The 12,242-nt window shown below is 46.9% G+C and overlaps 1 protein-coding gene across 3 annotated transcripts in view; it reads left to right on the plus strand.

The window, feature by feature from the left end:
• Window positions 1–12,242, plus strand: part of BCAS3 (BCAS3 microtubule associated cell migration factor) — a 4,343,716-nt gene that overhangs the window by 3,373,214 nt on the left and 958,260 nt on the right. The gene's annotated exons all lie outside the window — the stretch shown is intronic.

The raw sequence follows: 12,242 nt of genomic DNA on the forward strand, positions 1-12,242 counted from the left end.
TGCTAAAAGAAGACTAGTAGTATTCTCGAAGAATAGTATTTAAAGCTTAGTAGTATTCTGTTAGGGTTTATTTGCAGCTCTTGTGCTATATCAAGAGCAAAATGAAGGTTAGTCTCATTGATTGCGACCACTATTTGAAGACTAGTGGTATTCTTTGTGAGCAGTATCTGAATACTAACGGTAATGATTGTGAAGGGGGGGTGCGGAGGGGCATTTTTTGGGGGGTGGTGGTTCGCGGCAGGGTGGGGGTTGCGCCGGGGGGGTGGGATTATCAGGGAGGGGGTCATGCGCAGGGGGGGGGGGATTTTCAGGGAGGGGGGTGTCGCGTGCAGGTGTCAGGGATTTCTTCGGAAAACCCACTCTTTGGTCCAATGATCACTATACTTAGGAACTCAAAAAACATTGGATAATGTCTGTTTTGGTAATTTGTTTTTCTCAGTTATGTATTTCACTTTTTTGCCCCAGACTTCCTATTCTGCAGTGCTTAATTTGTACCTGTGGTTGCTGGCACTTATTTTTGGAGACTGGGACACATTTTTCATCATTAGCCTTTGCTTCAGTGCAAATGAGAGAAAAGCATAAGAGGGGAAGACAGGAAGGAAAAGAAAGATACAACAAGCATTTGCAATGCAATCGGTCTCACCTTTGAGACCTTATATCTGTTGCCACCTCAGGGCATGACAGAATAGAAAGGATAAAGCGGGGCTTGAACCTTCTGCACTAACCTGTAAACAGCAGTATTTGAACTTTTGCCACCTCAGGGCAACATGACAGCACAGAAGGGATAAAGCGGTGCTTGAACATTTGCCACTAATCTTGTTAAACAGCAGTATTTGAACCCCTGCCACCTCAGGACATGCCAGCATAGCAGGAGTAAAACAGTATGTGAACATTTGCCATTAGTTCCGTTACACAATAGTTGAACCTTTGCCACTTTCGGACACCATAAACCCTTGATTCCTCCAGCGTGCTCACTGCCTGTGATGCCTCTGCCGGCCATGCCCGTTCGGAATCCTCTGGTCCAACTCCCGCCAACACCTCACCATCATTGCGATGGGTTCCACTCAGCTGTCATTCGTAATTCAAGCCATGAAATAGATAACAGACACATGTGAGTCATTGTTCTTAGCATTTCGGCCATTCACAGGCTAGCCCCATTATTCGTATTATGAGACCACCCCAGAAAAGGAAACTGCCTAATAATACCATATGCAACGCATTCAAATCCAATATAGCACCAAATACAATACGTTATATAGCACAAAACACAATGTGTGATATGTATGTGTAACTGTGCGAAATAAAAACCGCTTAAACGTGCAAATGAGGCTAAACTGAAGAAGAACCAAGTGGGCCAATAATGCTTGTATAATAAGTTGGACTTTCGCCTCATAGTATGTCCGCCTGGACACAGATGATCAGTGCTCTTAGCGTATTTAAGCCTTGCACTACTGTTAAGTGTTACCTACATTACTGCAAATTAACATGAGAACAGAGGACTGTGACCTAGACGCTAGCAGCCTGTGTTACTTAACGCGGGGTGGGGGATCCCTGCGCAAGCTGGGGAAACAAGTGCTCCCTGCTCACTTGTAATATGGCCATAATCTGCAGTCTTGGGGTTGATGTGGCGTTACCAAATCTGTCTTTTGACCTCAATGCCTATCTTTATGATTTCTTCAAGAACAGGTGTTTTTCTACCCCTTTTTCTTGCAACCAGGCGATATTTTAAAATCACCCCCATAACACTTGCGTGTGCCATGCAATAAAATGGCCCGTCCGAGGTACCCCTCCATCACTCCATGAATGGAACTGCACCAATGGGACCCAATGCAAAACCACCCTGCCAACATGCCTTGCACCGCAACCATGGGGGCTCGAGTTCGCCAAACGGACACAGGTGACAACTACCGCCTAGGACGGCCCGTTAGTGCACGTACAATACCATAAGTGCTGCTTGTTTGTATAGGCACTGCTTGTTTGTACCAGTTGTCTAGTACATAGAGACATACCACGGGGGGAACCCTAGGCACAGCCTATTTGTGGCACACATTTAGAACAGGCAGTCACACACAATCCACTGTAGGCCCTGCCTGTTTGTCACAAGTGCTTAGCGCATGCAAGCAGGCATCTAGAGGGACCCTAAATCCTGCTTGTTTTTGAGTCACCCAATATCAGCAGATGATGCCTTCGTGCCCCACTCCCCTTCTGCATGCTGTGGTGGGTGGAAGTAAAGTGATAACGACTCTTGAACATAACAATGGGTGACGAGGGTAGAATGAAGACACACTATGTAAGCTCATGCTTATGCTGTGTCTTACGCCTGACCTAAATCATGAATTCATGGCAAACTTAAAGCAATGGAATGCCCTGCCTGCAATGATAAACCTATTAGGCCTCTTAAAACCGAGGCACGACCACCTCACTAGAAAACAATGCCCAGATTGTGTGACTGCGGCACCCTGCCCTCGTGACTGGTAGTTACAAAAGTTTGCGTTGAACCCATCGCGATATATTAACGCAAGGTGAGCATAAGCAAGACACAACAAGCATTTGCAATGCAATAGGTCTCGCATTATTAATGTTTGAGCTATTGGTGTTGCATTATTTAACGCTATTGGTGTTGCATGATTTATCAATGCCAATAGCTCAAACTTTAATAATGCGCAGCATCCACAAAATGGTTTCAGGGCGCTCGTAAGTACTAAGCAAGTAGGAACATGAAGTGAAGAAGTGGCCTAAAAGGAACCTCGGGATCTAGAGTAACCAGGAACACGGCTAGTAGCCAACCCAAAGGCGTGATCCAAAAGCTGCTGAGTGTTGCCAAGGCATGTGAGGAGGTAGAATCTGTTCATTAACCTAGCGGTAAGAGGATGCAGACACCATGGCGCAGCAGCTCCACGTCACAGTACATTTGGACTCCTGTGCTTTCATCCTCCAGTGCACTGAATTCTGGTACTTGCAGTCCAATTAAACATCAACCAAGGGAACCATTCCCACAATAAATGCACGTTTGCCAAATGGAAGTACAGTGTTCTTGTGACAGAAACCCCTACTGCTAGATTGTCTTGTGCTTGTTCGAGATTGACAGTCACCTAAATCCGGATTAACATTACCTGCCATCCCCGACCTTCACCACTGCCCTCTGTTCGCAAAAACATTTTCGCGAGGGGACTCTAAACCTGGAAGTTGTCCAGGCCTACTAACTATCTCTAATCCAGGGATAACTGGAGTCTTCAAATTGCATTCCAGGTCACACAGTGAGAAAAAGAGAACTACAAATTAAAAGAAGAAACGCGGTTTAATTTATAATAAAATAAAAAACAACATGCATATAAACACATTAAAAAAACTCCTATCACTATACCCGAAATCACCAGAAAAGCCAGAATGTGAGTATTTTTGGTACAAAGCTAAAGCATTAATAAATCCTATATCCAAAACGGATTGGATTACAAATTAAGACAACACATATCTTTTTCAAGTCAACAGAACAGCGTCTGCGAAGCCCAGTTCTGAACTACGAAAGTGAAATAAAGCTTACAAATTAATTCCAGAAACAAAACGGATAGTGGATTCAAGCGCACATTTTACGCACAGACTCAGAAGATTCACACAACCCCCGTTAAAACTTCAGCATAAAAGTATAGGCTCGTAGACACTAGCTGCAGTTGATGACAAATCTAGCACCAGAGTTTGCGTCTGACGAGACCTTTACACACAGGCCCAAACTAAGGCACCTCGAAAATAGACAAAGAATGGAAAAGAGCACCACTTTTTACCGGTTTCTTTAGCTGGAAACAACCGGAGGAGAGCCCCATCACCCTGACTGCCAGAAACTGTGCTGTGCAGAGGGAAACAAACATTCATGAGTTTGTAAAAACTCTAGCCCAAAAGCAGCGGCCTACACGAACACATAAAACACAACCATTTACAATGCAACGGTCTCGGCATTGCAAAAGTTAGAGCTATTAGCATTGTAAATGAACGCGAGTTTAAGGTCTTGACATTGTAAATGACAAGGTCTTTTATTTATGTTTTAAAAACAAAAACATAAATAAAAGTCATTGTCATTTACAATGCCAATAGCTCAAAGTCGCGTAATGTGTATGGCTAACTACAGTAGCCTCCTGACGAGTGCCCTTTCACTTAATTTTTTACAAATGAAAGCCCTGGCACTTTTTTTTTTATACAAATTAAGCACGGGTGGTGTCCGTGTCTGTGCATGGGAGTGGTGGTGTCCGTGTGTGCATGGCAGTGGTGGTGTCCGTGTGTGTATGGCAGTGGTGGTGTCCGTGTGTGCATGGCAGTGGTGGTGTCCGTGTGTGTACGGCAGTGGTGGTGTCTGTGTGTGCATGGCAGTGGTGGTATCCGTGTGTGCATGCCAGTGGTGGTATCCGTGTGTGTATGGCAGTGATGGTGTCCGTGTGTGCATGGCAGTGGTGGTGTCCGTGTGTGCATGGGAGTGGTGGTGTCTGTGTGTGCATGGCAGTGGTGGTGTCCGTGTGTGTATGGCAGTGGTGGTGTCTGTGTGTGCATGGCAGTGGTGGTGTCCGTGTGTGCATGGCAGTGGTGGTGTCCGTGTGTGCATGGCAGTGGTGGTGTCCGTGTGTGCATGGGAGTGGTGGTGTCCGTGTGTGCATGGCAGTGGTGGTGTCCGTGTGTGCATGGCAGTGGTGGTGTCCGTGTGTGCATGGCAGTGGTGGTGTCCGTGTGTGCACGGCAGTAGTGGTATCTGTGTGTGCATGGCAGTGGTGGTATCCGTGTGTGCATGGCAGTGTTGGTATCCGTGTGTGTATGGCAGTGATGGTGTCCGTGTGTGCATGGGAGTGGTGGTGTCTGTGTGTGCATGGCAGTGGTGGTGTCCGTGTGTGCATGGCAGTGGTGGTGTCTGTGTGTGCATGGCAGTGGTGGTGTCCGTGTGTGCATGGCAGTGGTGGTGTCCATGTGTGCATGGCAGTGGTGGTGTCCGTGTGTGCATGGCAGTGGTGGTGTCCGTGTGTGTATGGCAGTGGTGGTGTCTGTGTGTGCATGGCAGTGGTGGTGTCCGTGTGTGCATGGCAGTGGTGGTGTCCGTGTGTGCATGGGAGTGGTGGTGTCCGTGTGTGCATGGGAGTGGTGGTGTCTGTGTGTGCATGGCAGTGGTGCTTACGCTGAAGCATTAGTGTACATGTTCACCTCCAGTTATCACTTCCTTGTGTATGTTACATGCTCCTCGATCATCTGTGCTGACTGCCGAGGAGCTGCAAAAGAGTTACACGCACTCAAAAACGTGCTTTTAAGCTGCTGGACTGCACCGTTATATACCTTCCTTTTGTTGGGTCGGATGTTATGAACTCTGGGATTGCCTGCTCCCAGAATAATTGATCAAACCAGAAGACGTGAAGGAAGCCGCTGCATCTCCTAAGATTATTTCTCGAGGAAGCACTTACTTTAGACGGCACGAAAAAAAAAAAAAAAAAGCATGGCTGATTATCAGCGCCGTGCGCCTCTCTGCAGACTCCCCCTGCATTCCACAGAGGCGCGCGACACGATCCGGCCTGCCATGCATGCCGTGGAGACAAGACCTGGCCACGCGCACAACGTTATCCTATGGAAAAACGCTGCGCGCGGCCAGGTCTTGTCTCCCTTCGGCGTCTCAGACTGCTGAGACGACGACAATAGTTCTCAGGCGATAACGCGCTTTCAGCGCGTTATAGCCGAGCCCTAAAAAATCAAGCAAAAACAAACCCGCCCCAATACAGAATCAACACAAAAGCGGAGTCCCCCTTTCTATGCGTGATATTTACAATTACATCTCCCCGTGATTTACTTAAAGGTGCACTTAAAGGATACTGACCCCCCCTCCTCTCCCACCTTAGCCACCACTACCTTATCTCCGTGACTCCTCCTCTGACCCTGTTTTCTTCTCCCTCTCTCTCTCTCTCTTCTTCTCCCTCTCTCTCTCTCTCTGTTTTCTTCCGCAGTTTGAATTTTGGTGCCCTACCGACTCGTTCCGGTCACGTGTCAGATTCATGGCCAATCACGAGCCTATTCTAAGGATAGTAACAATAAATGACACACAAGCAGCACGTTCAGTAACTGACAGGCCTGCTGCGTCGCGATGAGAGATTGCGGCCATTTTAGAATGACTATTTTATGCAGGGCACCTAATTATCGGTCCTAAATTAAAATGATTTTTAGGACAATTTAACATTAGATTACCGTTAATCTTTCGTTTAAGTGGAACCACTTTACTCATTCCTCTGTAGAAGCATTTTATTTACCGATGGAGTAAAAATAAATACCTAACACGAAGGAGCTTTATTAATACTATGATGATTATCCAAGTAAGGAAAAGCTCCTACAATATACTTTAAACACAATATACTGTCTAAAAGTGTCTCTCTTTTCTGATAAAGACACGTGGTCCTTTCAAAAATTGTAGTTTCTTTTACTACATCGAGGAAGGGGGCTATGAAAAGAATTCTTTCTATGTTTGTGGCGTTTCTCACTGCATGGATGGGCCCACAGGCTGATGATAAAAAATATAAAAAACCCCTTCACCATTGACCCGACATCAGGGCAAAACATGCCATACACAACATGGAAATACTGCCATCCATAAAATGCAAAACAACATTCACATCCCCATGCAGTCACACACCCATACAACAACCAACAACACACTATCAATACACTTGGCTTGGCTGCCATCCAGTCACGACCGACGCAGCTACAATAAGGGTGTGCTACCTGGAATCTGGAGCACCAAAAGGCTCGCCCTCCTCTCATTGCTGGTCACATACGATGTACACTACAGCTCTATCCCGCACAACCTAGGAATTTGTGAGCTATTCCTCACTTGAAGACACAGCCCTTAGAGCCATGACGAAAATACCACACCCAGATATTTGCACCCAAGCGCTCCAACCACCCGCATTAACCTGGTATGCCATCACTGCTGTGGACGCCCTCAATTCGCACCATTGCTCACCTATCAATAACGCGGGCACGCCATACCAGCCAAGGCCCAGAGCCTGCACCGTCCACCGCCCGTCTGTTCCTCATTAAGGGCTCTCGTGACACTGCTCCCGCTCTCTAATTTGCTGGATGAGGCGCGGCTCCCCGAATCCACCACAAGGGTGAGGGGCGAAGGCTCGGTCAAACTGCCCCTGTACCGTGCTGATGCTCGCAGAACTCCTCTGAAGAAAGGGGCCCTTAAAGTGCAACCTGCCGCCAAACCAGCCCTCGACGATGCCTCCGTCCCGCGAAACCACCTGTAAAGACCTGTATGATGGCTGAGGGGAGCGAGAGAACAAGGGACTATTCCCACTCCCCTTGCCCCCCTTTTAAAGGGGGCCCAGGGATGGCCGGTTTATGTCTCCAGAACGAACTGAAACCAGAGTGCTTCTGGTTCATGCCCCCAAGGGGCACCCCGATTGATTGCTATGGGGAGGTGGGGCACCACGTCAGAGGGCGCAGCGATTCCCCCCACCTCCTCCAAGCCCCGGGGCCCAGCAGGACGCCAGAACGGCTCACAGGAACTAGCCGCTCGATTCCCCACCCGCCATAGGCCGCGGTCTCGACTGCACAGTAAGGTCCATCACCTGTTTCCTGTTCTCCTCGCCCATGAACGGCACGCGAGCACCGGCAAGATGTCCGCCGGCAATGGCTGTCCATGTGCTGCCTCAGGGCCCCCAGTTGCCGCTGCTCCCGAAGAACCTCCATCTTCACGGCAGCAGCACTCGCGGGAGTCCAGCACACCCTCCAACGTGAAAACAACGTCAGAACGACGAAGCGTTCTGCAAATCGACTTCTGCCGCACGTTTCTGACTAACGTAACCTCTTCAACGACACCCCCGGGGCACTGAAAAAATCTAGAACGCTTGTCCTCTTAGGCCCCGCCCCCCGTCTTTGCCAGACACACTCATATAGCAGCTAGTGTCTAGCGTAATGCTAAATTAACAGGCACTGGCAAACCCAATTGGTTTCATCTATGCAAGTCCTAATGGCTTTGCCAATGTTTTTTTTTTACATGTTGTGCAACATAGCTTTAAGTAAAATAAAAATAATGGCATGATGCTGCCAGCATTTTTAATTTTTTTATATTAAGCCATGTTGCACATGTAAAAAAAACAAGCATTTGCAATGCAATAGGTCTCGCATTTACGCAAGTTTGAGCTATTGACATTGCAAATGACAATGCCTTTTTTTTTCGTTTTTAAAACATAACTAAAAGGCATTGTCATTTACAATGTCAATAGCTTCACTCGCGTAAAGGCGAGACCCTATTGCATTGCAAACGCTTGTTTAAATGGGGCCTCGAAACGGGTCTTTATCGTGCTCTGTTTTGTGCACAGGCGGTCTGTGTTTTTTTCAGGACTGCAGTGACAGCAGGCACATCGATGTGGGCGTGCTCACACCTCTCACTTCTCAGTACTGGAGAGGTTACGGCATGAGTCATTCCAGGGGAGCGTTGTAGGGGAAGGGAAATCCTTCAAAGAGGGTCATTTGCTCTCTGGATTTCCTTCACTTTTTTAAACTCAGGAGCAACAACATTGCCGTGGGGTCACGAGGGCTTTAAGTGGAAGCTTTTCAATATTATATACAAGCCAAAGTTGCTGCTTATTTATCTTATGCAACTAACAACTATTGACAAAGCCAATAGTCCTGACTTCTTGTAGGTATGATGTTACTTGTTGTATCATATATCTGGATGCAGCGACAGAAACACACTTTAGCTAAAAATCTGTGCTTAGCAAAGTGTTTTAAAGCCACGCCCTTAAATACACTGGCCACGCCCCTTTAAAAGACCCCACTCCCCACCCCCTCAGTTTGTTTGTCCGACTTAAAGCACGAACACATGATATTGTATATGGTAAAACTGAATAACAAATATTTTAAAATGGCACGTGCGGAAGTCACAGTCGGTGCTTAAAATAAAGAACTTAATGAATGCGCAGATGCTCAGAGTCCCTTTTTTCTACTCAGACGTGTTGATACTACCATATTAAAAGTACCGAATCCCACTTCAAAGTGCTGGCACTTTCCCTTTCAAATTATATACGTGCAGGTATTCAGTATCTGCCCATGTAAAACATTAGTTCCAGCATTTCAAGAACCGTTAAATGAAAGTCAGAATGACATCACACACGGGGGCATAGCAGCAGTGGGGATTATCATATGTCCTTTATGTGCAAAAAACTGATGTAGCTAGGACAGGTATCTTCTTTATATTCTGGCATTTGTAGTCCTAGTTTTGTAATTGGATAAGCTGTACTACAAATCCATAATGCAACGAAAACAATGTACAATGGCTGAGCTACGCAAGTACGGAAATGTGAAGCTTGGAGGGTCTGCAGACTTGCACATATTTTTTGTCACCATACCAATAGTATACCCCACTCCTGACTAAAACAAGTTTTCATGCACATTTAAATAAGAGATAGCTATTGTTTGGTAAGAGGAACTTTAATAGAAAAGCAAACTTCGAACAAATAAAAATGTGTTTCTGGCACATGAATGTTGACGAGCTGTGAATAAACTTACACAGTGACAACAATAAGCAGGATGTTTCCCTACTGGCACATTATTTCAAAGAAGTGCAATATTCTTGTTTTATGATTTTCACCATCTCCTTTTTATGGACGTGGCACCTTTTAGCAGACCATTGAAACAGCGCCGGTTACAAACCTTTGCAGTACATGGTTTTTGGCTAGTGTTCAGGTGATTGGGGCTAGAATCTTGGTTCTTGTTGTAACAATGAAGAGATGAGAGCTTGCCAGCCGGGTGAGGGTTCGCTAGGATGAACCCCGCGTTGAGTCCCTCAAACACATGCTGCTGTGCAGGGCCCTCTGCAGTGGGTCGATGCCTCTGGTTCAATGCATTCATGGATCATGAGGGATTCACCAGGGGGTTACAACCAAGGTGCGCAGTGACGCGTGCTCGGAGGCAGAGGTACTGCTGACAGCATTCTTAATATGTTGGCACAAGTAGATGTAAGTACCACAAGCAGTCTCCTGGACCTACTTTCATACCCTCTCTGGTTTCACCATAATGGGGCCAATGTGCCAACCCCACTACAAGTAAGAAGGAAAGTTACATCCCCGCAGCCTGACCGCATTCCGCACAAACATACAAAGTGCCTACCATCGGCTGGCATAAGAAGCCCGTGCTTCTCAAGGGTCTCCACCGGGAGGGCGCCTGTTGAGAAGAACCACAGAAAGTTTACAATGAGCCCTGTGGGAAGTACTTCAGCTCCTCCCCCAGGAGTGAACACACATGCTAAGGAAAAAGATTGAGCACGTACTTAAATACTGCCCAAGTCTAGCTTTTATGTAAGGAAAGAAGGGGCCAAGTCCGCTGCGCATTGAAGGGGGGGGGGGTCTCTTAACCTGCGCAGCGAGCTGCCTCAGTCAGCCCTTTACAACCAGCCTCAGTTTGAAGATGTAGCCGGAAGTCCTGTTCTGCTTCTTGCAAAAAACTCCAGCCTACCTCCGCGCCAGACGCTGCCTGCCAGCTCTCAGCCTCTGCATCTCCGAGCGAGATTATCTGGAGCTGACGGGGGAGGGAGGGAAAATGAAAGCGCATCATGTGCACGCGCAAGAGACGGACTGGAAATGAGCCCTACGCACATGAACATTTCCTGTTCATGTGTGCGTCCACATTTCCAGTCCGTCTCTTGCGCGTGCCCATCTCTTGTCTCGCATGAGAGGCAACTCCGTAACAATAGTTCTCGCTGGCGACAGCGCTTCGCGCTGCGTCGCCAGGCGAGACCTAAAAAGAATGCGGACCTTTGGGTGGGAGCTCAAGCAAAAGTAGGGGTAAGGGTGGGACAATGGGAGAAGTGCAGGGGTGGGGAACAATGGACAGCGGGAGTTCACACACTCGAAACCAATACTAAATGTAAATGTATTGCGACTTATATAGCGCACGTATCACCCGAAGGCATCAAGGCGCTTGCTTAGGGAACCCGTCCTGGTATTCCCCTGTGAGATACCCCGGCAGGGTATCCACAGGGTGAAAGCCAGGCATCCCGCCGCGAGGGGCCGTAGTGGAGATTAAGCAAGCTATTGCCCAGAGTCGCAGAGTGTGACCCCGTGAGTCGAGTAGGCACCAGAGCGAGAATTGTCGAGTCCGTGGAATTTTTGAGGCCGAGTCCCGCCGAGGCGGGGAATCGAACCCTGGTCCATGGCCGATCTCAGCTTCCGGGTCTGCCGCCTCTAACCACTGAACCACTAACCACTGAGCCACGCTTCTCCACCTCCACTAAATATCAGTCGTTCGCCAAATAGCAGTAAGTGCCTTTGAAAGTCTGGAAGGGTGGTGGATTAGTACTTTATTGGCCAGCTCTCCATTTGCAAACGGTCTGTGCCTCTGTAAACCGGCAGTGTACACTACACAAACACCACAATAGTAAAATAAGGCATAAAATAGTGTAATAAATAAGGCACCGATCTACCATTCAGCATGCAGCTTGAATAGAATGTTAATAGTAGGCTATTTAAAGTCCAGTAGTTTTCAAATTGTTTGTATTCACTAAATGTTCTGCATTGTAAATGAAGACTATGCGATTACAAATAAGTATGAGCTTAGTATTCTGTTAGTATTCACGAAGTACCACTCACATATCAGTAGTCTTCATGCACTAGCCTTCCCAAAAAGAACACTATTGAATACTAAAATTGGCATAAAATAGTCTTCAAATGCTATAAAAAGACAGGTTAACCACTAAATGTAGTATTCAACTTTGGTAAGGAAAGGTAAAGGGATGTAGAAAGAGAAGACTTCATGGGTGCCTTCATACACACTTCAACTCTCCCTACCTCAACCACCGCCAGATAAGCTGCATAGAGGGCTATTTTAATCCCAAATTGAGAGAAATGGGGGTGCATGGGAATATTTTTAAGCTTCCAAATGCACTTTCTGACTAATGTATCCAGATGAGTGACTTGTTTTCCCAGAGCTATAAAGGATTGTTAAAGTGGCAAACGTTTATTTTCCATGAATCACCAACTACAAAGTTAGAGCAGTTGTTCTCAAACAAAGCACGGTTTAAAATGTAAATACTTTATATAGGCCCTTCATTGGCTTGTGGCACATTGTAAGCTTGCAGAAATGCAAAAGAAAGTAGTACTCATATAGTCAAGGATATTAGCTGAGAGGTGGTACTCTTTGTAGTGACTCCTGAAGCCTCTTTGTGACCTTTGAAACATCAGATTCTATGTGTAGATACTCGGTATGGGACTAAGGCCATACACTGG

The sequence above is a fragment of the Lissotriton helveticus genome, chromosome 3_1 (assembly GCF_964261635.1).
Source record: "Lissotriton helveticus chromosome 3_1, aLisHel1.1, whole genome shotgun sequence".
NCBI lineage: Eukaryota > Metazoa > Chordata > Amphibia > Caudata > Salamandridae > Lissotriton > Lissotriton helveticus.